This window comes from Symphalangus syndactylus, chromosome 4 (genome assembly GCF_028878055.3).
Source record: "Symphalangus syndactylus isolate Jambi chromosome 4, NHGRI_mSymSyn1-v2.1_pri, whole genome shotgun sequence".
Classification (NCBI taxonomy): Eukaryota; Metazoa; Chordata; class Mammalia; order Primates; family Hylobatidae; genus Symphalangus; species Symphalangus syndactylus.
Genome location: NC_072426.2, coordinates 154,392,287 through 154,407,923, shown reverse-complemented (window position 1 = coordinate 154,407,923; position 15,637 = coordinate 154,392,287). Strand labels below are relative to the sequence as shown.

General features: G+C 39.3%; 1 protein-coding gene across 1 annotated transcript in view; it reads right to left on the bottom strand.

Moving 5' to 3' along the window:
* The window catches only part of TENM3 (teneurin transmembrane protein 3), a 2,305,387-nt gene that overhangs the window by 1,570,290 nt on the left and 719,460 nt on the right, over window positions 1-15,637 (bottom strand). The window contains exon 6 of the mRNA XM_055276480.2: window positions 9,627-9,667. The gene's annotated coding sequence lies outside the window, so the exon portion shown is untranslated. The remainder of the gene's footprint in view (window positions 1-9,626; window positions 9,668-15,637) is intronic.

Here is a 15,637-nt window from a genome sequence, read left to right as displayed (position 1 = left end):
TTTTATATAGTCTAATCATCCTTTCAAGCATGTGTTAAGCTACTAGTAAAATTATAGCTATTCCAATTCTTAGTTTGATATAAATCAGTCAACTGTTTGTGGAGTGGCCACAGGGCATTTTACATGGCATTAGATGCTTGGAATTAATAGTTACTCCTTCAGGATTTATCAACTAACAAGATAGATAAAAACCAGTGAAAACAAAATCTTTACAGACACATAGGCAAAGCTAGTACACATAGAGGGCTATCATGAGGCGGGATGGACACGAAATTCTGTGAGCACCGGGAGAAATGAAAGACATCAATAGAACAAGTAATGAAGAAGAGGCTTAGAAGCCAGGCAGGGAGGAAATGAAGCGTCTGTCAGATAGAAGGGGGGATTTATTTCAAGCACTTGGAAAAGCTTAGAAGACATTGATTTTCAAGGGTGGGAAGGAAGATTGAATAAGCAGACAACAAGATGGCGAATGGGATTAGTAGAAACAGAGAGTGTGGAACTGGTTTATATACATTCAAGAAATAAATTGATCCTTTGAGATGTCGGCCTGGGCTACTTTAACACATGCACATGGTCCTCTTGGCTAGGTTGCAGCCATTCTTCCCAGGGGCGGTGTTCCACTTGACACTACCTATATCAGAGCTTCTGTGTTGGCATGAGATCAGATTTGGTTCAGTCCAAAACCTGAGTTTAGAACTTAGTTCGGCCATATTTTATACTAGCTGTGTGACATTAGGTAAGTTACTTAAATTCTCCAGGCCTCAGGCTCCTCATGGATGAAATAAAGGTATCGAATTTGACAGAGGTTCTCAACAGAAGCAGTAATGCCCCTGGCGTCCGGTGATGTGCCTGGGGTCTTTAGAAAATGTGTTGAAATGCAATTTTGTGGGTGCAATGTTTGGCTGTACTATAATCATCCAATGGGTGAAATCCAGGGATGCTAACCTCCCGGCCAGGCACAGGGTGTCGGGGTGAAGAGAGAAGTCTCATATTATGTAGGGTTTTCAAGTGTCAATTTTCAACAGAAAAATCTTATTTGTAATCATCCACGCCTATAACCTAGGTGAGATGAGAGACAGAGGTCTAATCAGGAGAACACTAATGAGCATGCACTACACCAGGGACTAATAAGAACCCTAAGAAATTGAAAAAGTAGTTGCTGCCCTAATGACAATTTTTAGACACAGACTTCATTCATAGACAATAGGTTTCATTTTCTTTATAGAAGGAAGTACTGCACTTCTGTTAAAAACTCAAAATTTGTCCTATTATATTCATTCAGTTCAGTATTACAAGAAGAAGCAGGAGATCAAAGCATTCTGATCTACCCAAGCACGGCATATTTTATTATTTTCACTACTTTGACATCCAGATAATTTCCCTCCCACGTTTCTCCTGTACACACATATATACACACCAATCATTAAAGTAATTAACTCAGGCAAGACCACACCACCTCTATGGGGATGATGTTGAAAGGTTTTCTAAATATGGTGGCATACAAATATTTTAGTAGTATGATCAATAAGTTCCATTCTATAGGGCTTTATAATTTGCACATGCCACTCTTTGAGAGTAAAGCACAATAAATTGGGCTTTTTACGGTCAAATGCCTTGATTTTTGTTTCATATTTTATCTCTGAAATATGATCATCTACTAAAACAAAACCTGTGGGGCAGAAAGACCTTGTCCCAGTTTGCAAATCAAGCAGAAGCACGAATGTTTGCCAGGGTCTCCAGCAGTTCTGTGCTAGGCATTTCTCATCCATCTGATAATGTGACCTTCACATGACAGAACTGGATCAAGAATAACACATTTTGATGGTACTTGTAAAAGTAATGGAGCTGCTGTCAAAAATACCCAGGCTGGCCATGAAACTTGAATATGTAGTAGGTGCCGTGAGGACAGAAGGAGGAGTTAACATTTTCACTGCAAATGTTTCCCTCTTATTAGTGTTTAACTTGCAAAAGTTATTTCACATCCAGTTTCTATAAGTAAATTTAAAAAAACACAATATAATTGATCTAATGCAGTTATTACAATTGAAAGAAAGGTTTAACAGCCAAATAATGCTGGTTCATGGCATACTGACAGAATCATTTATTCATTTATTTAAACAAATCGGCTGACTCTCTATGCAAAATAATACGTTAAAATGTTTTAATATGCTTTTATCTCAGAAAAATAGAACAAGGAATAAAGCTTTTTTCACACTCAAAAAAAAGCTTTTGGTTGAGTTGAAGGAGTTAGAAGTATTTGCAGGAGCACACGCTTGATGTCCTGTTTCATACCATGCATTTGTCCACAAAGGAGGGAAAAGTAACCTCAGTTTGGGGATGATTGCAGAAGGCTTCTTGGAAGAGGTGTCATTTGAACTAGATGGTGAGAGGTGAGCAGTAATCCAGCAAATGGCATTCTGCTCAGATAGAATTCCCTAGACTCAAGAGCTCCAAATGTTCTCTGGGGAATAATGAATAATTGCATTTGACTTTTGGGTAAAGTTGTGTTCGAAAAGAAAAGACCAGAAATTAGGTGCATGACAATACAGAGAGGGATAAAGAAAGAGCAACAAATTGGGGTTATATTTAGTAGATAACTAAAAGCTAGTAAAGCATATGTTCTAAGAAAAGTCTTTAAAAGACGAATTGGCCTGGTGATTATGACATTTCTGTTCTTCTCAAGCCTCTGCTCTGGGATTGTTAACTTTCAATAATTCAGTGACATTTTGTCACATGCCAATCATCCCCCAATTCTGGGTAAATTTAACTGTCATCTCTCTCTATGCTTGGTCCCTGCATAAATCATGTTGTTATTTGGAAAGGGGTCTATTATTACCCGAGAGCTTGACATGCTCAACAAATCTTTTGAGCAAAATTCAACACTTGATTCTATATTTCTAATTGCAGCTGGTTGGACCAAGCATGGACAACTCCCAGACTTCCCAGAGGCCTCTGAGGGGTTACTAGCTGGAGCTCTGCCTCACAGGGGCCAGGGGCACCAAGGGACCATTTAGAATCTCTCTTCAAGTGGTTTCAAGAGGAGACTTACAGATAAAGGGTGGCAGAGGGCACAGAAGTCAGTAGAATTTAGGAAATGGCAGAAGATCTAAATAAACAGAAATCATGAAGTATACAGGAAGAAAAGGGGGAAGTAGGAGAAACAGCACCAGCAGACTTTGCAGAGAAGACTTAATGTGCTAGGCCTGACTGCAAGCAATTCTTTGAAAGTGTTACACAGAAGTTTGGCCCTTAGCTGACATCTGGCAGCTTGGATTTTGAGAAGGTTCCCTCCACCCAGACTCATAATGGGTCACTGTGCCAAAACTGTTTGTGCAAACAACACAGTGATGCTGAACATCTGCTTTCCTTCTGGGACTCTGGAATTTGGTGTGTCTCAGGCAGAGGCTGCCATGTGAGCATTCTCCAGTCAAAGTCCTGGGTACTGGGTCTCCCACAAGCTTCCCTGGCAGACAACATTTCACACGTGTTGTTGCAACTCATTGTCGGGGGAATGAAAGGCATCCGTTGTGACTTCTCTGGGAGAGAACCCTTGGAAGCTTGTACCTGGCTTCCTCCAGAGTTTACCCCGTACATCTTTTCTTTTGCTAATTTTGCTTTGAATCCTTTTAATAAATTGTAGTTGTAGGCCAAGTACATTGACTCACACCTGTAATCCCAGTGCTTTGGGAGGCCAAAGGGGGAGGATTGCTTGAGGCCAGGAGTTCGAGATGAGCCTGGACAACATAGCAAGATAGCAAGATAGCAAGACTCCATCTCTTAAAAAGTGGGGTTTTTTTTTTTGTTTTTTTAATTATCCAGGCACAGTGACATGCACCTGTGATCTTAGCTATTTGGGAGGCTGAGGTGGGAGTATTGCTTAAGCCCAGGAGTTCAAGGCTGCAGTGAGCTGTGATGGTACCACTGCAGTCCAGGCTGGGCAACAGAGTGAGAACAGGTCTGTTAAATAAATAGTAGCTGCAGGACCGTGGGCTGAGTCTTATGACTTTTCCTAGTAAAACACTGAATTCAGAGGTCATCTTGAGGACCCCGACACAGAGCTATTACAAGAAGTTATACGTATGTTGGAAAGACTATTCATCTGCACATCTGCAGCTGAAGAAAAAAGAATAATTAAAACAGATTTGGATGCCAATGATTGGTGCTTGGTGCTAGGTGGTGACAAAATATTACTAGAGATTTGTGGTGACTCTGAATGACTTCCAGTTACATTCTGGACTTCATGAAGGCTCATCATCTAGGGATTAAAACCTCACATTCGTTTATTTACAATAAACTCCTGTTACTCAAGGTTAGCCAAGCATGTCTCTCTTTCCTAAAAAAGCCTAATTAATAATTGCCAAAGAAAAGCATATAAACAGGTAAAGTGATCCCATTACCAATATATGGTTTCCAACCTCACTAGAGCTTTTGTGATAACCTGGAATTTCTTTTTATTCTTATTAATCAATCTTTTGCATTTTCTTAGCACAGCTTCTAACTTCAAGCTTCAACCCTGTCCTTAGGATTCTTTATAGAGGAACTTGATCTCTAAAGAGAATGGAATCCATTACAGGGATGTTGTCTACCTTCAAACCTACCTGCAGGTACCCTAATCTAAATGCCCAATCTCTAATTACACAACAAGGATTATCCCTTCCAAATAAAATTGAGGACTTCCTTTCTTCATTGATTCATGTATCATTCTCTCTTGTCCAAGCCCTGACTCTCTTCCTTAATATCTTTCTTCTATGTCCTCAAAACATTCAAGGCTCTTTTACCCTAAAACAACAAACAATACAAACAACAACAAATTCTTCGTTTGACACAAGATACCACTCTGCAAAAATTTTGAGAGATGGTCTATATTCAGTCTTCATTTGCTTCATTTGCGTCAGTTTTACTCACTGTTGGTTTCTGCCCCACAATTTCATTCAAAGAGCTATTAACTGCACAGTCCAGTAGCCACTTTTAGTCCTAGTAAAGCCTGTATTTGACTCCATTATTCACTTTAATTCTTTCTTTTTTTAAATTGTTTTTAAAGACAGAGCCTTGCTCTGTAGCCCAGTGGCACCATCATAGCTCTGTAGACCAGTGGAGCTCACTGCAGCCTTGAACTCCTGGGCTCAAGCAATCCTCCCACCTCAGCCTCCCATGTAGCTGGGACTACATGTGCGCAGCACCTCACGCAGATAATTAAAAAAAAAAATGTTTTGTTGAGATGGGGCCTCACTATGTTGCCCAGGCTGGTCTTGAAATCCTGACCTCAAGCAACCTTCCCGCCTTAGCCTCCCAAAGTGCTGGGATTACAGGCATGAGCCACCGTACCCAGCCTCACTTAGTTCTTACATTTTTTTCTCCCATCCATTCCCAAAACTCAAGCTTTTTCGCTATTCCTCTGCCTTCCGTCAGTCTTCAGCAACTTCCTCCTCTTCTGCTTGCCTTGCTATAATCGAGGCCTCTTAGGTCCTCCTCTCCTGTTACATGAGACATCTCCTCCTGTGCTGTCCAATTCCCCCCAGAGCTCCTGGGCCACACTCCCCTAATAACCCCTAGAAACCTGTGTTTCTCCAGCTCACTGTCTCTCCAAAGCGTCAGGCTTCAGGCTTATCCTTTCAACTGCTCACTGGATAGTTCCACTGCGACCAAACTTTATGTCTACAATTAAATCCAGTAGGTATTTTGTTCCTAAGATGAGTGCCTGTTCCTTTATTCTGGATCTGGCTGATGATATAACATCCTTTTTCATCTAAAGATGGAAGATTAGAAACATACATTCTTGACTTCTTTTTCTCCCCCCACACACAGCCAATTAATCGCCAGACCCTACCAGCACCTGCTTCCCCATTCCCACAAAGCTTTGTCAAACTTTCCTACTCTTCTGCATCCCTATACTATGTCCTCAATATATTCCTTAACTGTCCTACTAGAAGATTGCGAGAACTTCCTTTCCCTGCTCTTCTTGCCAGCCCCACTCCCCTCTATAACCCATCCTCTGCAGAGTCATTAGAGTCATCATTCTTAAAAGCAAGCAGGAGCTTGGGCTTTTGAACCAGATTGCCTAAATTTGAATCCTGACACTATTACTGTCTTATTATTGATACATAGTCTAGGGTAAATATGTAGCTATTCTGTGTCTGTCCACTTTGATAGAATACAACATGAATAATAACTATGAAATGATAACAATAACTATTAAATTAGTTAATATAGGTAAAGTGCTTACAACAATGTCTGGCATTTAGTAAGTGATCAAGAAAATATTAAACTCATTCTTTGTCTGAAAAACTGTTACATCTCTTTTAATAAGAAATAAAATATGCAACACCTGCATCAAGATACTGCACTTCCCTCTAAAAGAGTAACTGCTCCCTTATCTGGGGACTTAAAGTTCATGATTTCACATTTTTATCTTAGAATATACCACATCTAAGGACTCCTTAAAAAGAATATAAGTTCTAGATCAAATGCATCTCAGTATTCCCATAATGAATGAATGAATCAATGAGTGAAACCTTTGATGTAGGCCATTTTATCATGGTCCAAATTAATTATAACATTTTTCTGATGCACTGGGAGTAGAGAAGTACCAAGGAACAACATCAAGCTAGATAGGACCTCTCTAAATCTTTCAGTATTTAAAGCATGAGAGGTTTTAAAACTACTGTTAGGGCAACAACCAAAATACTAATGTAAATATTTATTGAGCATCTACTGTATGAAGGGCAACCTATTAGATTTTTCTTACAGTACCGAAAATATAATTCGATGAATAAAAAAGGAATAAACAAATCCCAACAAAAGATGAACTGTCAGTGATATAATAAATGGCCTCAGAACCTTTTATACTTGAGGCCTATATTAATACTGATGAGAGGCATCAGGTCAGGCTTCATGGGAGAAGCCTAGTATTTGCTGAAGACTTGAAAGATGAGTGTGATTTGAACAGATGCAAAGGCAGAGAAACAGTGTTCCAGAAAGAGGAAGCAGCATATTAAGGGTACATTCATATAACGCTGTTTATCAAGCTCAAACCTTACTAGTGGTCTGATAAGGTAGGCGATCAGACTTCTTGAGAATAGGCCCAAATGAGAGTGAAAGTGACAGGGTGGTGCTCATATCAGGAACTTCAACCCCGGTCCAGGTATGAAATAGTAGTTAGCACACCTGAAGCATCTTTGCATATGATTCACTTTGGAGCAACCATCGGAAGAAAATTCACTGAACATAACCTGAAATAACTCTCCCCAAATGTAGGGGAGAAAAGTAGTTCAGCTAGCAGAAAAACAGTGGAGACATTTTTGGGTTGTTCCTTAAAGCACAAATCGACAAGAGACAATTTTACTGAAGATAGAACAGGCCTTAATATTTAAGCAAAGCATTCAAAATAATACCCCACTAACTGAAGGCAGGCAGGCATTAAAGACACAAACTCATAACATGAAATGCTCACAGGGATAGTTAACGTCACCCTCCGTGGGCCGGTCTCATTCAGTTGGTCTCGCAAATTTACAGTCAGTGATTCCAAGCAGAAAATTCATTAAAATCAGGAAATTGCTTAATTAAAGCGACAAACATTTCTGAAAATAAATTTTGGGACTATATAAATTCGAAACAAATTCATCACAATCAGAAATGTTACAGTACACCTACAATGACTAGGAAATTAATTCACAATAATGACATGTCAAATTGTATGTTTCTTAACTGGTTTTATTTACCTCCTTCTAAAAAGAACCTATCTGTTTTAAAGAGTGTTGTATTTCTGCCCATCCTCAGTTGCAATAATTGTGTCAACTTGAGAGCACGCTGACTTATTGCCAACTTATTTTGTCCTCTCCTTTATTGCCAGAATATGCTTGTAGATGTTACTGTAGGCTCTTCCATGGTAGGGATGCCCCAGCGTGTTTTAGGGATCTGATATAGAGTCTGGTTCAATTGTAATGTGTTAATTTACCCAAGCTCAATGCTTTTCTAGGAAATGTGTATGAAAACCCACACATCTATGCTTCAAAGTGAGCTGTGATGCCAGAAAAAAAATCGCACTTTATTAATATACTAAAGTTGTTATTCCCATGGACATTCATTGTAGAAAATTAGAATGCACATGAACAGTGAAATAATGAAATGTTATGACCACAGACAATCTCTACTACGAAGGCCCTCTGATCTTCCTCCACAGCCACCCACACCTTTCAGAAGAGCTTGATCTCCCCAGCACTCATTTAGTTGAATTTGAAGTAACAAATAGACCCCATGAGACACAGGTTCAAGTTGCTCCCGGCACACAAATAATGAAACAAGGCCAATCTAGAGCAGAGCAGGGGAGAGTATCCTGAACGCTAAAAATAACCAAAGCCTAATACAAATACAGTTAGTCGATTCCATTTAGTTTTCTCCATAAAGTTGAGAAAAAAAAAACCAACAGTTGTTTAATAGAATCCTAACGTTTCTCGAATGTAAGACCTCATTTTTACCATCTTCCAGGATCACCAGTGGGAGGCAAAACATGGCCAAAGGAAACAGGGAAAACCATAAAGACTGTAATGATTTGCTTCTCTTCCCATCTCTGGAAAGGTTTCCTAACAGAGGTCACTACTTAAAGGACAGCACTGAGCAGCAGCCACATGAGCAATTAGTACAACACACATACACAATTGATTATACCCACATCACATGAACACGTGCCATCAACGTTCAACCTTAAAGCAATTTGTACAACATTTCAGGAATTAGGGGGATGGGTGGATTGAATGAACAGTAACCTCAGTGATTCACTTGAATATCACATAGTTTTTGTCTTTAAAATCATATTGATCTAGTTGGATTCTAAATAGCAAATTTAGTATGTACATTAATGGTTATCATATTAAAATAGTGATCCTGGCCTGGCGTGGTGGCTCATGCCTGTAATTCCAGCACTTTGGGAAGCCAAGGCAGATGGATCACTTGAGGTCAGGAGTTCAAGACCAGCCTGGCCAACATGGTGAAATCCTATCTCTCCTAAAAATTAGCTGGGCGTGGTGGCGCGCGCCTGTAATCCCAGCTACTCTGGAGGCTAAGGCAGGAGAATCGCTTGAACCCGGGAGGCAGAGGTTGCAGTGAGCTGAGATCGCACCACTGCACTCCAGCCTGGGTGACAGAGCAAGATTCCATCTTAATATAAAGAAATAAAAATAAAATAAAATAATGATCCTAAGAGTTCATATATTGTCCACATAAATCTGAGAGACATTCTTGATCAGTAGAATTTCAGTGAATATCAGGTGAATTGGCATGCAGATACAAGAAGAAAACATGTTACCTATTATTTTAGGTTTTCGGACCTGAATTCATTTAGTATTTAATGTACAGTAATAGTATTCATAATCAATTATATTACTTATTATAAGATTTTCAGAAGTTTGTCACAAAGCATTTAGAGGGTTACTTTCTTGACACTGATGTTCAGGAATATTTCTATAAAGCAAATTTGTAAAATGAACAAGTAAGTTTCTGCAAAAATACAGAATATTTAAGGAAAAATATTTCTCTTAGAATCACTTTTGTGCTTTATGTAAAAAAGTAAAAATAAACATGGAGTATTTTGTCAGTTCTCAATTTTAAGAAAAGGTCAAATATTTACTTACAGGCAATCTAGAAGTCAGAAGAATGAAATTCCATCACCAGCCTGAAAATTAATAACAACAACAAAACCTAAGATTATATGATTTTACTTAGGCTACTTAATTGGACAAACAGAAAAAACACGGTTATATAATATATGATTGAATAATATACATTTATATCATTGGTGAACGATAAATAAGAATAATAACATTAATTCTTATTTCCAAAGATGAAACTGGAGCATATCATAAATCTACATTTTTCTTTGTTTTTTGAAAAGCACTATTCCACATACTACTAAGCAGTTCAAGCTGTCAGTATGATTGCACGCACGCTGAGGAAAACAACCGGAAGATTAATACAATAAATGAAATTTTTAAGGAGCGGAACTGTATTCGTAACTAGCATCAACGTGTATTTAGAAACTGAGTTAAGATCACAGGGAAAATGACATACTAAGTCATTCCAACTAGTTTTCACGAGTTCTTGTGTCTAGGTCCTAATACAAGAGAATCTATAGCTTCTCAACAGCCACTGATGTAGCATTTGTAGTTTGGGTTTCACTAAGCCACTGAGGTGTCTCATTGATGTAAGCTCTGCTGTTTTGACACTCTACCCAGATGCGCCAATTTTGCTTCAGTGACTCAGAGCTGAGTCTGAATGCCTCAAAGCATGGGTAAAAAGAGCTATGATTAAGGCAGGGTTGGAGTGGCAGTGAACCAGTGTCACCTGCACTGACTTACAATCCTACAAATGGTGTGAAAACAGCATGGTGGTCTTGATTGGACACTCATATGGCTAAGGGCCAAATGGAACATAAGTGAATTCAGGTGTGTTTCTCTCATTATCTTATCTATATCATCATGACTCAGTATACAACGATTTTATAATAGATGACATACATTTTATGGAAGGATCTATATTTTCACAGCAGACACTCTTCTATCCGAGTGTTGTCTGTCATGCATTTAAAGGTGTCTGTGCTTATACACGTATAATATGTAAACATCCTTGAGTTGACCTACACGCCTTATCAAAAGATCTAACACTGGGTTTTGTTAAATTTATTGTGTCCTTTATCCATGGAAATTATTATGAACCTGCTGATACACAAACCAGAAGCACAGATCTTTCATCTAGGAGGAGTCTTCCAACAATACCAACAACAAGATGAGCTTTTAAATGGGTAGCAGCTTTTGTGCAAGCTGTATGTCAAGATACTTGACAGAGTTAAGTAATACAATTGTAAAGTTAAATAACAGAAGGGAGAGGCAGTAAGAGGCAAAGAAAAGATAGAAAATTCGTGTTTTCAGATGAGAACTGTGAGGAGGAGGAGAGTCATCTGAGTAGAGAGACATAAGAACCCTCTACAGTTAACAGAAGCTGAAGAGAAATTGATTTGGAAAGAATAGGGGCATAATCATGATGTTGAATAGTGCATTCAATAATGAGCCTGATTCTTGGAAATGATGATCTGAAGGTGGAGCCAATAACTCTGAGAGTGACGCACACCATAATTTCCTCAGAAATAGAGCTACTCCTTACCCCTAATGACAACAGTCTACATGACATAGTTTCAGAAGGCATGTTAAGTATGAAAATGAAGGCAAGAGGTGAATTTGGAAGTCTGAGGGGTACATGAAAGTGATGGAATTTCAGGAGAACACTGAAAACAACTCAGGATCAACAGCAACGTTAGAATGTGATGATGATGTGATAGCCTATCTGGGTGTAAGGCAGCTTCATGTAGTTTGACACTTTGCAAAGCCATCCATGAAGAAGTCCCCGAGAATGGAGGGAAGATAAATTAGAGAACCTAAAAGTGGTGCTGATTTAGTGACAGCATATGTTTTAACATACATCAAGTAGGAAGTTAGGAAGTCTCACTTTTGGACTGTCTTTTGATGTTAAAATTCTTTGCTTTTACAGTCAAACCTAGCAGCGATCTTCAATAGCAGCCCAGCATAGGAGGCAGATGACTGGTGCAGTGCTGTACACACTGAGGATGTTCACCCTACGAGAGACGTGGTAGGTGTGAGCAGCTGCAGAACTCACAGCTCAGTATGCTAGAACACATCATCAGCCCTCCTGTAATGCATCCCTGAGCTTCCTATTCTCACAAAGCGTATTTCTGATTTCTCATCACAACATCTCTCCATCCCTCCCCCTTTCTTGGCTTTGTCTTTCCATGCCTTCTGAAGAGGTTTCCACCAGCCTGTCTATACCACTGTGCTGAGCAGCTTCATCAGAACAAACCAACTCTTCTCAGTGTAACCTAGGCTTTGGCATGCTAAGAAGATATAGACTTGATTTTGTCCATTCTTCCACGTACTCACAGACACAGACCCTCTAACCCACCCCTTCCAACTCACACCCATATATACATACATCTCTTCTCCTCTGGATAGTTTGCTAAGCCAAATAGGAGGAAAGAGATGAGCTAGCCTGGGTATGGGACTCAACACAAATAAATCAATCTCAGCCAATAATGCAATATGTTTTTTCAGTATTGTATATATGTATACAATACATATGTATATATAGTACATATATAGTACATATGTATACTATATACACATGTATGCTATATACACATAACACCCAATAATATATATGCATGTGTATATATGTATACACTCACAACACCCAATAATATGTATATGTGTTTGCATATATATGTATGTATCTACATACACACAACATCCAATAATATTTATAATTTCTTGAGTGTAAAATATTCCAAGATTGCACTTTAACTTTTATTTTTCTAGTGTGGGGCACTTGGAAATTAGCCAGTCTATATTTTGTTTCAGAATCACATTGCCTAACCCTTCGACATATAAGAATTGATTCAGTGGGAACCTTCGCGTCATAGAGAAAAGAGCACCATCTACCTGGGGTCTGTTATTTGTCTCAATTGCATAGATTGTTTCCATTTTTTTAAATTAACAGAATGGTGTCTGGCATCTGCCAAATATAGTTCTGACAAACAGGAAGACTCGACTGAGAGAAGCTGGCATGTGGATTCAGTACTGGTTTCATCAGGGCCAGCTACATTTCATTCCAACGGCATATGGCACTTCTCAGCATGCCTCCCCTTATTGGGTGCCTCTAACACCTTTGCCTGAATCTGCAATGTTAAGTTATCCTTCTTAGATTTCAGTGCCCTTTACACCTTGGCCTTCACAGTCCATCATTCACCAATCGTACTGTACCTATCTGGTGAACTTCCTATAATTCATTCATTCATTCATTTATGCATTCACCTCTGAATTAGGCATGTGGGCTGAAAAAAGTCATACCCATACTTTCTCTATATAATGAGTTTATGATTGAATTGTGAATCCAGGATATTTTCTCATGAAAAGTTAAAAAAAGACAGACTATGAGTAAATTCGAAATGAATGATATGACGCTACAGAAGTTCGCAGGAAGTAGGAATCACTATGATTTAGAGTAGTTCATTCACTCATTCATTCAGCACAAATGTAAATTGTATCTGGCACTTGTCTAGATGCTGGGAATACTGAAGTTAAAAAAAAAAATACCAAGCCATATATAGTTTTCGGTTGGAGGGATACATATATATATAATGTTAGATAGCAATACTTGCCAAGAAAAAAATATAATGCAGGCAAGGGTAATAAAAATAGTTAGGGAGAAATTTGAATTTTAGACGAATGGCTAGGAAAGTTTTCCCTGAGAAGGCACTATTTGACAGAAGACCTACATGAAGAGACAGAGTGAGCCACATGAATAGATGGGGCTCAGAGCACACACAGAAGCCTTGAGATGGAGGCTTCCCTGGAGTGCTAAAAAACAAAGAAAATAAAACACAAACTAAAATGGCAGTGAGTGAACAAGAGAGTATTTGAAGATGAGGGCAGAGAATATTGGTGCTTATCATAGAGCATTCTAGTACAAATGTTGGCTTTTACTTAAAACCAGATGTCTTTGGAGGGATTTAAGCAGAAAAGTGACATGCACTGACTCCTACTTTGGCAGGATTACTCTGGGTAGGTGTGTTGAGGATGACACTGGGGTCAAGAAAACACAATCCAGGAAGACCAACCAAGAAGCTATGCTGTTATGCCACGGAACTGATGATGGTGGTTTGGAATAGGTGGTAGCTGTGAAGTGATGAGAAGTTTTCAGATTCTGAATGTATTTTGGAAGGTAGAATCAAAATATTTTGCTGACTAATTGCTTGTAGGATGAGAGAAAAAGAAGTATCGAGGATGAAGCCAAGATTTTTGATGTAGGCAACTAGAAAACTCGATAAATCAAGATATCTTTAACCAATTAGGGAAGACTGGGGAAGGAGCAGTTTGGATGCAGCAGGGGTTAAGGTTTTCAGATTTGTTTTGCCTCTGCTAAGGTTGTCAGCTACCTGTTCAAGTGGACATGTTGAGTAGGTAGCTGGACATACAAGTCTGGACTAGAGGAGGCCTAGGATTGCAATACAACCAATCTTATCAATCAGCTGGGAGTTGTCAGCATTTAGAACCCATGTCATGGGATAAAACCAACAGGAATGGGGAAATAGACTGAAAAGAATAGAGATCCAGCATTGAGCATAGCGAACAATCCAACGTCTGAAAGTGAGAAAGGTGGAGGAATAAGCAAAGGGCCTTGGAAAGAGCATTTGGAGAGGCAGGAGGCACGCTGTGCAGGTGTGACGTCCTGGAAGCCAAGAGCAGAAAGAGATTTAAATAAGTAAGCCTGCTCTAAAGTGTCAAATGCTGCTGAGAGTTCAAGGAACATGGGCAATGAAAGCAGTCTCTTCTATTTAACAAAGCAAATGTAGTCAACCAAGTGCACTTCCTCCTTTTCCTGGATACAGAGCTAGACTATAGTCCTCAGCCTTCCCTGGGGCTTCAGTGTGGCCGTCAGCTTGTGCTTTGAACAATGAAATGAATGGATGTACTGTGTACTCATTCCAGGCCTTGCCCATACAAACCACCCAGCTGTAACTCCCCTGTCTTTCCTACATCCAGATGATAGGGGTAAAATGCCACCAGTGACCTTGGAAAACACGTCAGATGACACAGTCGTCAGCTGCTTGGGTCCTTGAATGATCCAAAGGAGAGAAAATACCTCGGCAATCTGTTCCCGCACTCAAACTGTGCTCGTAATAACAAAAGTGAAAAACATGGACTCACATATTCAGGTTTATTTTTCACTGCAGCCTAGGTTATTCTACCTTACATTGCAACCTTGATAAGACCATTTTTGCTGGCATGGTGGAAGCAAAAAGCTTACTGGGATTGGCAAAGTTAGAATGGCAGAAGAGGAACTAGAGATAGCCAGTGTAGACAGACAATTGTCAGGTTGAGTTTTTCTTACAGAATCACAGAAGAGGAAAAAGAGGTATTATAAGATTGAAGAAATAATGACAATTTTGATAAGGATGGTGGTAATCCTCTAGAAAGAGAAATACTAATGATAAAGGAGAATTGCTAAGATATGTCTTTGGGTAGATGAGAGGATGGAATTCTGTGTATTAGTGGAGGGCTTGTCTTCAACTGGGAGCTTGGATCTGTAGAAACAGGGGAAAAAACATGGCACACGAGGAGGCAAATGTAAGTAGGTGAAAAGGTGATGTGATTGGAGCGTGTGTAAATTCCCATCTGATTCCTTCAGTTTTCTCAGTGCAATGGAAAACAAGCCCAGTGATGGCTAATGGAGAAGTAAAACTTGAGTTGGGTCTTAGATATGCCTTGCGTTGGGATAAATGAAAAAGACATGAGTTAACAATGACTAGAAAATAGAAGCAAAGGTACAAAGGTAAAAATAAGCAAAGCACGTTCAGGGATATTGAGAAGGTAAGTTCACCTGGCCTAGGATTCTTGGGGACCAATGAAAGGTAAGGAAGGTAGGTAAAATGTATGCAGTTTATGAAGAGTACTTGAAGACCAGCTTGAATTTCCACTCAGGAAACTGTTGAAAGAATGCTTTAGGACGTAAAATATGAGTCCCACGCTTCTCTCTGTTACTTGTTTTCAGTGTATTTCTCTGAAGTTGGCTGGAT